The sequence below is a fragment of the Equus przewalskii genome, chromosome 26, assembly GCF_037783145.1.
Source record: "Equus przewalskii isolate Varuska chromosome 26, EquPr2, whole genome shotgun sequence".
NCBI classification, from domain to species: domain Eukaryota; kingdom Metazoa; phylum Chordata; class Mammalia; order Perissodactyla; family Equidae; genus Equus; species Equus przewalskii.
Window position 1 is genome coordinate 25,617,926 of NC_091856.1, and position 11,216 is coordinate 25,629,141.

Genomic DNA, 11,216 nt, shown 5'->3' on the forward strand with positions numbered 1-11,216 from the left:
AGCAAATGAGCCCACCAGACTCTGCAGGGGTCTGTCGGCAGCCCTCCTGCCAGCCGGCCCAGGACAGAGGCTTCGTGCCAGCTCCCTGGGGTACCTAGCCCAGACTCCCTGAGGGATGGAGACATTTTCCCCCCGGCAGCTGCCCAGCCTGTGGCCCAGGGCTGCTATTTGGCCAGCAGCAATCCCAGCCTCCTCAGAGCCACCCCAGACGCCCTACAGAGGCACCGGATCAATGCGCCCGGAGGAAAGCTCCACTCTTCTTGTGCAAAGCATCACTCTTTAAATGACTGGGGTTGAGGTGCAGGCTGGAGTGGGCGGGGTTTGCTGAGGGTGGGGTACCCCGGTGCATCACATGAGCTTCAGCTCCCTGGTGAGGCGCCTGCCTGCAGGCCAGCATAGGGAGTCAGGGGCTGTTGGGGAAAGGCTGGGGCAGGGAGATCCCAAACTGGGAGCCAGTCCTGGGTCTGCTCCCGACCTTGGGCTGTGTGACCTTTTTCTTTCGGGGCCCTGTTTCTCCCTTGTTCCATGAGGGCTGGGACTAGTGGTCTCTCTGACCCCCACAGCTCTGATATGCTGGGCTGAGACCAGAACCCCCCAGAGTCTGCCCTTTAGTCAACATCAACCTTAAACAGACACCGCCTGCTCCACCAGGGCCCCTGCAATGTGCAGGCACAAGCCGTGGGTGAGGAGCTCACGTCGGGAGACATGCCTCTTCCCCATTCCCGCTTCCCAGAGGCCAGCACTCCGCCCCAGGCAGCATGGGTCTTGCCCAGGACTCACCTTGGGGACACCTCAAGGGACCATAGAGCACAGTGGCCATGGCCACTGTCTTGGAGCCCTCCCCCCCAACTTGGGCTCAAACCCTGAGTCTGTCACTTTCAGCTGAGTTACTTTGGACTAGGTCTGCCCAACCCTGACATCACTGACATTCTGGGCAGGATAATTCTGTGTTGCGGGGGACTGTCCTGTGCATTGTAGGGTGTTTAGTGACATCTCTGTAGCACCCCCTGAGATGTGACAACCACACAAGCCTCCAAACATGGACAAATGTCCCCCGGGGTGAAAGGACACCGGGTTGAGAACCACTGCCCTAGACAAGATATGTAGTTTTCTTTGTCCTCAGTTTCCCCATCGGTAAAATGGGGATTAATAGTGATGAGAAAGGCTGACTTGTGGTAAGTGCTCACTGAATGGGAGGTGCTATTCTAAGCGCCTTCTGCGGTTTAGGTTTTAATTCATTGACTCCCCATCGCAGCCCTAAAGGTGGGTATCAGTCTCCCCATCTTTCAGAGAAGGAAATAGAGAGAGATGTTCAGAAGGTCACACAGCCAAGAAGGGGCCCATTTAAGCAAGGCTGCCTGGCTCAACAGCCTGGGCCTGGAACAGCAGGGCGCTCTCCGGGTTGAACAAGACCACGCGTGTAAGGTGCTTTGTGCCGTGTCTGGAACTGTCCAAGCGCTCCATCAATGCTATTATTGGCTCCACGAGCCTCTCCACCCACATGCTGGCCTGTTGCATCTCCATTGATTCTGAGTCAGCCAACAGTTACAGAGCCACCACTCCATGCCAGAGTTACGGCATTTAATCCTGCGAGAAAGTTCTCTCCCCAGGTTGCAGAGTGGGAAGTGGAGGCTCAGAGACAGGGAGAGCTGGCCCAGGGCACACCGCCAGGTGCCAGGCGACCCCTGTGGGGGCGGGGGGGGAGGCGGGCTCCTGCAGCTTAACCTTCAGCCAGACCCAGTGTTCTTGGGGACAGGCTCTCCCCGACTCTGCCACAACCGTCAGGAGGAAGCAGGATGGAATGGCACCGATGCTGAGGAAGACGCCAAAGGTGGGTGTCCCCTCCCTTTGTGTTAAACCAAACTTTCCAGACTCAGGGCCTGCAGCCTGTACAGTGCTGAAAAACAGTGGTCATTAGTTGCCAACATTTAGAAACATTTAAAATTACAAGATTTCACATTGAAATCTGCATTACTGCTTTCCTCTGAAAATTCCAAAGAGGCAGTGCACCTGTGCAGGTGGACAGGCGCAGAGGCTGTGAAGTCAGACTATGTGGGTTCCAAGCAGCTCTCCCACCAACTTGCTGTGTGTCCTTGGCTGAGTTACTTAACCTCTCTGTGCTCTGGTTTCTTTGTATGGGGGGATAATAATAGTATTTGCCTTGAGATTGTCATGAAGATTAAACGAGAAAATGCCTATGAAGCACTTCTTTAGAACAGCTCTAGACAGAAAAGAAGTGTTGACAATGTTTGCTGTCATTATTTTTATCATTATGTACTCATATTAGTATCAGGCAATGCTGACTCCACATTCTCCCTCACCCGTGGCAAAAAACAGTCGAAACCGAGTAGTGGCCGCCCCTTGAGATGGGGTGTGACTCTCCCATTGTCATAGCCCCCGACACCCCAGACCCCAGACTAAGGTCCTTAGAAAGGCGGCTCCACATAGGGGCCTGAGTCCCGATCACCCAATGACTTTTGGACAGTCCCTCCATCTATCTGGACCACAATTTCCTCCTTTATAAAATGGAAGCACAGAACCCTGAAAACTGAAAGAAGGCAGACACGGAAGGCCACGTATTGTGTGGTTCCATCGGCATGAAATGTCCTGAGTCGGCAAACCCACAGAGACAGCGAGGTTAGTGATGGCCAAGGACTGGGGGCTGGGAAGAGACTGCTAATGGGTACAGGGTTTCTTTGGGGCTGATGAAAATGTGCTGGAACTAGATAGTGGTGATGGTTGCACAACCCTGGGAATATACCAAAAAGCACTGAATTGTGTATTCGAAAAGGGTGAATTTTATGAAAGGTGAATTATATCACAATTTTTAAAACTCCAAAATGGAAGTGCCAATGCCCACCCGGTATGAGGTTCGATGATGATCAAATGAGAAATGGGCTACAAAGCGCCAGGCCAGAAGTGGGCACCCAGAGAAGGTACATTCCAAGCACCCCAGCCACATCCACTTGCCCTCTTCTTGGAATGGGGGCAGCTTCTGACCTTTGCCGCGTTCCTTTCCTTCGAGCGCCCTCTGTGGCCAGGACCTGGCTGGAGCTCTTGTAACCTCGGAGGCCAAGGATACAGCCAGTCTTGGCTCTGGTCAAGGACCATCTGCACGGCAGGGCTGCAGGACTTCCCTGCAGGTCACAGCTGCCCTGGTATCCTGAGAAGACCCCAGCCCCATGGGGAACTCAGGCATCCCCTAATTTTTCTTGCCCCTACTGTTCCGGGCCTGGGTCTGTTTGTTTCCTGCATGGGAGGCAGGCTGGGACCCTACAACCCTTACCCCAGGGCATGGCCTGGCCCTTCTCATCTCCCCATCTCTCTGCAGGGGCCAGAGCTGCCGAGGGATGCGGGCTCAGCCCTAATGCTGCATGACCCCATCGACAGTTCTGGAGGTCCCTTGGCTCAGCCTCAGCCTCAGCCTCTGCTCAGGCCCCACTCCCATGGGGCCTAGTGGCTCCCAGGTGGAGGTCATGCCTTCCTCCTCCCCCTCCTTCAGGATCTTCTATGTATGCCACGACTCCCTGGACCTGAAGACGTTTGGCTGCATCACCCAAGATGGTGCCCAAGACAGCCTCGATTGCCATGTCTTCCAATCCAAGAAAAAGGTGAAGTTCTTTCCCCTTCAGCCTTCCCCACTGGCCCAGGGATGGGGCAGATGTCCCATCTGGACACCTGGGAGGCCTGGAGGAGTGATGTGTGCTCTGAGTAAGGCATGTTCCTCTGCGTATCTGCACGTTCCTACGAGTGCGCTTGTGGGCGTGTGTCCGTGTGCACCTCAGCTTGTGTGAACATGTGCATATATGTATATGTATGCTGTTGACACAGGGTCTGTGCACATCCGTAGGGCTGTGTTTCTCCCTATGCCTGTGTGCATGACTGTGCACATACAGGCCTTTAAAGACCTACCAACGTCCACACATGCGTGTTCACCTAGTTAGGCCTGTACTTGTGTATACACATGTGGCTGAGCGCATGACTCTGCTGGTGCTTGTGTCTGCCTTTGTGTGGCCGAGCTGTTTACACCTGCCTGAGCCTGGGGGCCCGTGCTCATGTGTCCCTGCCCCCCCATCTGTGCACACATGTTCTGTGTGTGCAGACCCAGCAGCCTGGCAGAGCCAGCAAGACCAGGGCCCGGGCCTTTGAAGTGAGCCATGAGCTCAGTCTCCAGCACCCATTGCACAGGGCAGACCTGCCAGGGATGGCACAGAGGCCCAAAGGCTCAACTCCAGCATCACCATCACCAACAAGGCCGGTGCCTACGCCTCCCCTGGGCTCCAGGGACCCCTGAGCCTGGACAAGATTTTGGTTCCAACTCCCTCAAGGTGCTTAAGGCTGGCCCTGCAGGTGTGCAGGTACAGGTGCGAAGCTGCACACAGGTGGATGAGAGATCACAACTGGGATGAGGAGGTACTTCCTGTCTGGAAAGTCTCTAGCTCTCACCCCTTCTCCACCTGAGCCTCTCTCCCCTCACCCCGGCCCCCCTCCCCCTGGCACCTCCCTCTCTCCTCCACTAAGGGCACCTGGCACTGGGGCTCCAGCAGCAGCAGGTGCAGAAGGCTGAGGCTCAGGTGAGAGTGGCTAGTGGGCAGATGAACTGGCTGGGCAGATACCAGACCCCTTCCATCCCACTGGCCCGGGCTCGACAGGCCGTAGCCCCACAGGTGCAGCTCCCTGCAGTCCAGCTAAGTGCGGACACATTGGCCAGCAGCGAGGCCCATGCCACCAGCGCCTGTGCACCAACCGTGCACCTGGCACTGCAGGTCCTGGAGGGCCAAGCTCAGAACCCACCTGGGGAAGAGAGGCCCTGAGAACCAACTCAGCCCAACACCTGGGAGGCACTGAGGGTGGTGGGAGTTGGGGACTCTGAAGGTCTTCCCTGGGTGGAACGCAGAAAGACAGCGAAACAGCAGCTCAGAGATGGGGGGTACTTGCACAGGGTTGCCTGTCCAGGCAGTGGCCAAGCCCATGTGACTGCAGAATCCCTTGATTGCCCCATCCACGCCCCCAGCCAAGATTGTGATACCCAGACCTCAGCGAGGCACGTCCCAATTTGCTGAGAGCCCTGATGGGCTCCATGACTGGGCCCCCTAGGACAAGCAGGTGGCCCAGGGTTGCCTGCCCCTCTTTACCCTGATTCTAGGGCTACTCTGGGCCTGCAAGATGCTGACTGGATTCCTGGATAGGCACCCCCGCCCCCCCCACCCCCCTCCCACCAAAACCAAAGAGGGTTGGCCACTTGCCTGAGGGCACACAGCAGGAGAGCTGGCTCTGCCCAGCTGGTCCCTGAGTGCTCTCCTGTACCGCTCCCCACAGGCTGCCCCGGGCTGGCTCAGGCTTGGTGTGGGAGGGGCCCTCCAGGCGGACACTGTCTCCCCGGGCAGTGCTCCTGCTCACGGCCGGCTCTGGGTACCCTGCCACCCCTCCAGAAGTGATCGACTAAGGCCACACTCGGTCAGATCTGGGATGAGACTCCAGGTCTTACTCCTCATCCCAGCTTCTCTGAAGGTCAGACCGCAGCACCAGGGCCAGGCATCAGCTGTCCTGACCCTCGACACGGCCACTCCCCAGGGGCAGCTCTGGGAGGCGTCCAAGGATAGGCCAGGGGGGCCTCAGGACTGAGGATGGAGACATGCTGAGGAAGCTCTAATGCCTTTTTCCTGTTGTTGTTCAGATGGGCCCTGAGGCTCAGAGAGGGCAGGAATGTGGACGAAGTCACACAGAGGGTTGACAATGGGCAAGATAAGGAACCCAGGCTCTGGCCTCCCAGCTGGACTCTGCCCATGGGCGCAGACAGAAGGGGCGGAGAGCACGCCCCTCTTCAGCACACCCCATAAGAAGAAGATGGAGCCACCTTCAGAGACTGTCATTATGTTCACGAGTCTTCGCTCTGTTGACCATGCACACGCCCCTGGGCCTGGTCAGGCCAGCGTTCTGTGTTCCTGCTCACATTCAGCGTCTGTGCTACTGACTTGACACACTTGCGTGCTGTCACTGGGGGGCTGTTGCGCCGGTCGTCTGTCCTGGGGTTGGTCTCAGCAAAGCTGGAGGTTCCGGTGGGTCATGGGAGGATACGAAATGAAGGGGATCCCCAACAGGTCCCAAGAGATTATGATGTCCAATTGCCCCACTTTGCAGGGAAAGAAACTGAGAGCCAGGGAGCCCAAGACCACACCACGAGATCTGGACATGCTGTCCTTAGAGGCAGAAAGCTGGGCCCGGGCAAGACCTGTTCTTCTGCTGTCCCCTTGTGGTCAGAGGAGGGACTGCCACCAGCAGCTCAGTGCCTCCTCCACAGCAGACCCACAAATGAAGTATTGGTCTACTTTTCTCATTCCCAGGCCAGCTCCCAGTGACCCTTGCCCTGGGGTACCATCTCCTCCCCATTTCTCAGTCTGATGGAACCTCAAGGTCAGTCAAAGGGCACCCAAGTTTCCTCACCCAGGGTGGCCCCCTTGGGCAGGGACACCTGGAGAGGCAACCAGCTCTGTGCAGCTGAGCAAGCATTTGCACCAGGGCTCACCAGGCAGCCCCACTGCCACGTCTGGGACATCTTCAGTCCTCACCTCCTTGCCCTCTCTGTTCTCAAATGACTGATCACACCCTCTTTCTTGAAATTCTCTCTTTCCTTGGTCCCCACGAAGAGACACTCTTCTGGCTGTCCTCCTCCCTCCCGGCTGTTCCCTCTCAGACTGCGGGCTTCTTGCTCCCCTTTACCCCTGGCCGTTGATGTCTCCTGAGCCTCTGACCTTCCAGCTCTGGCCTGGATTTGGAGCTGTATCACGCAGCAGGCGGGGGCAGCCTCAGGGCACCATCAGACCAGGAGCACCAAAAAAAGGAAGACAGGGAGGAAAATGTCAGTTTTCACGAATCCATCCATTTGGCGATAATGAAATATTTGTAATGCATGTAAGTGTTATGTTTGACAATTTAGGGTCCTTCTTTTTGGCTAACGGAGACAGAGTGAGCACCATCATCTTTTCAGTGCTTAGGGCTTCTAAGGGCCCTGCCTGAGTGACCACATCTATTCATTGCTTTTAACTACCTGTCAGTAATCTCCCAACATCCCACATGGATATTACCAGACCTGATTTCAACTCTGTCCTGGATACCTCCCCTAGGTATCTCCCTGGCTCTCAGGCTCAACAGATCCAAGTCAGTCTCATCATTTCTCCCCTAAGCACTGATATCCTCCAAGGTAACTTCCCCATCATGCTCACCTCCTCTGCTCCCTCCCACCACGGCCAATACTTCCAAAATCTGTTTGTCAATCTCCATAACAGTCTGGAATCTGCATCCTTCTCAACACCCGACTCCCAGCACCCCTGCCCTGGTCCAGGCCACTGCTGTGCCTCCACGCTGCTCCCTCTGCCCCTAGTTTCTTTTCACTGGCTGACTCTCACATGCCCATCTGACCATGTCACTTCCCTGTCTGCGCCTGTCCCCAGATTCCTGTCTCATCTCCCACCACCCATCATTTCACAGCAATGCTCCAGGTCCTGAGGAGGTCTCAAAGTTTGATGGTTAGTGAATAAACTGAACAGGAGGTGCTCATGTGGGTGGGGTAAGATAAGGCTGGACATATCATCCCAAGCTGGTGATGCCTCCAAAGTTGTCCACTCTGTCACTAAAGGCCACCCATCTGCAGGTGGGTCCAGCTCAGCTTGTACACCTCTCACGATGCGGAGCTGCCTCCCTCTCACCATCACTGGACAGGTTCTCCTGTTAGCAAGTTCTGCTCCTGGAGTACACGGGGATATGGGCAGGGAACTGGGACAAGAGAGACCCTCATCCTCAGGGACACTTACATGCCTTTTCCTCCCTGGGAGTCCCAGTTCCCTGGGTCTGGGTGCGCTCCCTTCCCGGTTATGGCTCAGCTGTGGCTACAGAAAGGCAGTGTGGGCCTGACAGAGAGATTACCAGAATAGCCACCAGAGGGCAGTGCTGCCCCATACACGGCTCCTAGGACTAGCCTCTCTTTGTGTCTCACCGTGTGGGTCTTTCAGGGAAAATCTGTGTGTGTGTGTGTGTGTGTGTGTGTGTGTTACTTTGTGTGTCTCTGATGGGGCTGTTCGTTTACACCAGTTGGCGTACGTGCTTGTCCATTGTTGTTCGTATCTGGGTCCTCAAATTCCCACTCTGGAAGGAGTGTCTTGGTCACTCCTGAGACCCCAGGGAAGGATGGGGAAGAGCACAGCCTCGCCCTGTGCATGGTCCTCACCCTCTGAAAAGCCCCCCGCCACCATCACCATGACACTCGAAGGCCACACCTGAGCCTCAGGTACCTGTAGACCAGGGCTCTGACCCCAACCAGAAGGGGCAGATGTGCTGGCTGGAGGCCCAGGGCTTGGAGGCACAGCTGATCCTAGCCTGTGGGGCCCATATGGGCTGGGAGACCCCCAGACCCTCCTTCCCAGCCTCACATCCGCTCCTGCCCACCAACACCCTACAAGAAGGGTGGGGTGAACATGTCCCCATATCACAGAGGACATGTGTTAGGTCAGCCCTGAACTGGACACCAGGGGCCAGGATGATTCAGCCCCAGCCCCCAGGTCTCACAGGTCAGTCTGGTGGAGAAGGACGTGGTGTACCCCCGCCCACTGCTAGGAGAGAAGGACACGCCTGGAAAGGAGGGTGTGCAGGGAGGGAGCTGTCCTGTTGCCCGGGGTGGTAGGGAGAAGGGAAGGCTTCTTAGGGCGGGTCTGGGAGGACAGGAGGATGTGCCAGCAAGAGAAAAGCATGTGCAAAGGCCGGCGGGGGGCGGGGGGTCGGTAAGAGAGGATAGTTTGGCCAGGCTGGGTGCCTGGACAGCAGGCTGTGTGGGGGGGTGACACGTGAGGGAGGCAGGAGATGCAGCGACCGGGAAGAACCTTTCTCCCAGGCAGCCTGGTTTGGAGGACTGGCCAAGCCACCTCATCCTCAAAGCCAAGGCCGGAGTGGGATCTGCCTCCTATCTCCGTGGTCTCCACAAAACAGACAGGTCCCCATCACTGTCCCTGTTGTCTCAGGAACCCAAGGAATTTCTGAAGCTGGAGAGGAGAGGGGAGAAGGGGCTGCAAAGAGCCCGAGCGTTTCAGGCTCTAGACCTGAGAGACGCGTGCACGGAGTTCGAGACCTCGAGAGAGTCGGAGAAAGTATGCCAGACACATGGAGACAGAGAGAGAAAAGAGGGAGAGAGACACGGGGGTAGAAATAACGACGGGAAGAAAGAAAAGGAGAGAGTCACAGATGGGGAGACGGAGGAAGGCAGGCAGAGGACAGAGGGAAAGGGTGCAAGGAGGAGGGGCAGGGCGAACTTTCTCGGCCTCCCTCCTCGCCTCCGGGCGGGCGCCCGTGGCCGGCAATCAGGCCGGCAGGAGGCAGGTGGTCCGGGGCAGACAATGGCGCGGAGGAGTGCGGAACCTGGGACTAAATTTGGCTTTGCCTTTGCAGGGCGCGGGGCCGCCCGTTCATCTCGATGCAAAGGAGAGACGAAATGAATATGCAGCGCGGGCTGTAATTGGGCCGCCGCGGCCGCCGCCGCCGCCACCGCACTATAATTTTCCAAACAGGATCTTGCAATCAGGGCCTTATTCATTAGCGCATAAACAATTTTGTTTCTCGGCACTCGAGCCTGTCAATCACGCCGAGAGGGAACATCTTGGCCGGAGGCGCGGGCCCCCGCGCGAGCTCCCACGCGCGCCCCCTCGAGCGCCGCCAAGTGGCTTTGTGCCCGGAGGCCCTTGGGTGCTGGGTTGGAGGGGCACCCGAGCACGCTGCGGGGTCCCCAGTCCGCAGACGGGGAGGGGCCGGCAGAGGAGGGGGCGGCAGAGGAGGGCGCGGGGTTTGGGGGCCCACCGCCCCAGGGTTCGAACCTGCCTCTGCCATCTCCAGCTCTGTCCTTGGGCAATCCCCGCTCCGGAGCCTGTTTGCTCCCCTGTGAGAGGCGTTAACTGCGCTTACCCCGCGGAACTAGAGGGGGCATCAGTTGAGAGAAAGGCTGCCTAGCGCTTTGGATGGTGCTGGGGGGTGCTGGGGGAGCTAGAGGATGGGGGCTGCTGGGGATCGCTGGGGGAGGGGGCCATCTAGCTCCTTTTATTAAAGGGGGATCAGGGGCCCACAGAGGACTCCTTACTGCCCCAGGCCCCACCCAGAGTAGGCTCCGGGGACACTATGTGTGCCTCTGAGGATGGAAAGTAGTTCTGCAAAGAGCTGGGCACAGCCCTGGGCTCGCCCACAAAGGGGCACGCGTGCACGTGTGAACTTGCATGCTTGCTGGCAGCAGGGTTTGCATGCCCCAGGGCACCTAGGATTCTGCAACTCAGTGTGTGACTATATGAAGGGCACACGTATGTGCCTGCGTGGTTGTGTCCCATGACTCTGGGTGTGTATATATGTGTGTGTGTATGTACAAGTCCACCTGCAGACACACCTGTGTGAGTGGGGTGGGCTGTGACCGTGTGTGCCGTTGCTTGGCTCCCTGTGAGACCATGGTGCCAAGTGGGGCTGCCCAGCTATGGCTAGGTGACAGGGACTGAGTGTGGCTGTGTGTTTGAGAGAAGGCTGTGTGAGCAGGACTATGTGACTGTGTGTCTGTCTGCCTGTGGATGTGGGGCCTTTGGGGCCAGGAGACCTGGCAGGACGATGTGTTTGCATGGCCCAAGTGCTGGGGTACTGTTTCTTTCAGGACAGATGACAGTCTCTGTTCTCCCCACCTCCTTCCTGGCCACCCCTCCCCAGGCCCACTTCCCCTGCACAGTCAGCCGGCTGCCTAGGCTGGGGAGAGGAGCAGCTTTTGCTCTCCTGGCAGGCCCTGTGGGGTTGGGGGGTTCACCTCCCTAGCCCCCTCAATGCCTCCCTCAGACCTTTCTTGGACTCAGCCCCTGCTGCTCCCTCCGTTGGGAGAACCCCAAGGCCTCTGGAATTTCAGGTCCAAATGTTCTCATCAGCTCAGCTTTACATAGATGACAGCACGTCAGTGCTGGACAGACCCATTGCATGGATGGAGAAACAGAGGTGCAGGACAGGAGACAGGAAAGACACCTGCCCGAGGTCCCCCAGCAAGTAGGGACGAGAGCCAGGATTTGAACTCCCGTCTGCCTGGCCCCAAAACAGGGGACAAGGGCCTGACTTCACCAGATACAAACACGCAAATACACATACACATGCCGATACACACATGCACTCTCATACACCCCAGACCAAGCCTAAAGGCTAGCCGAGAGCAGAGGTGC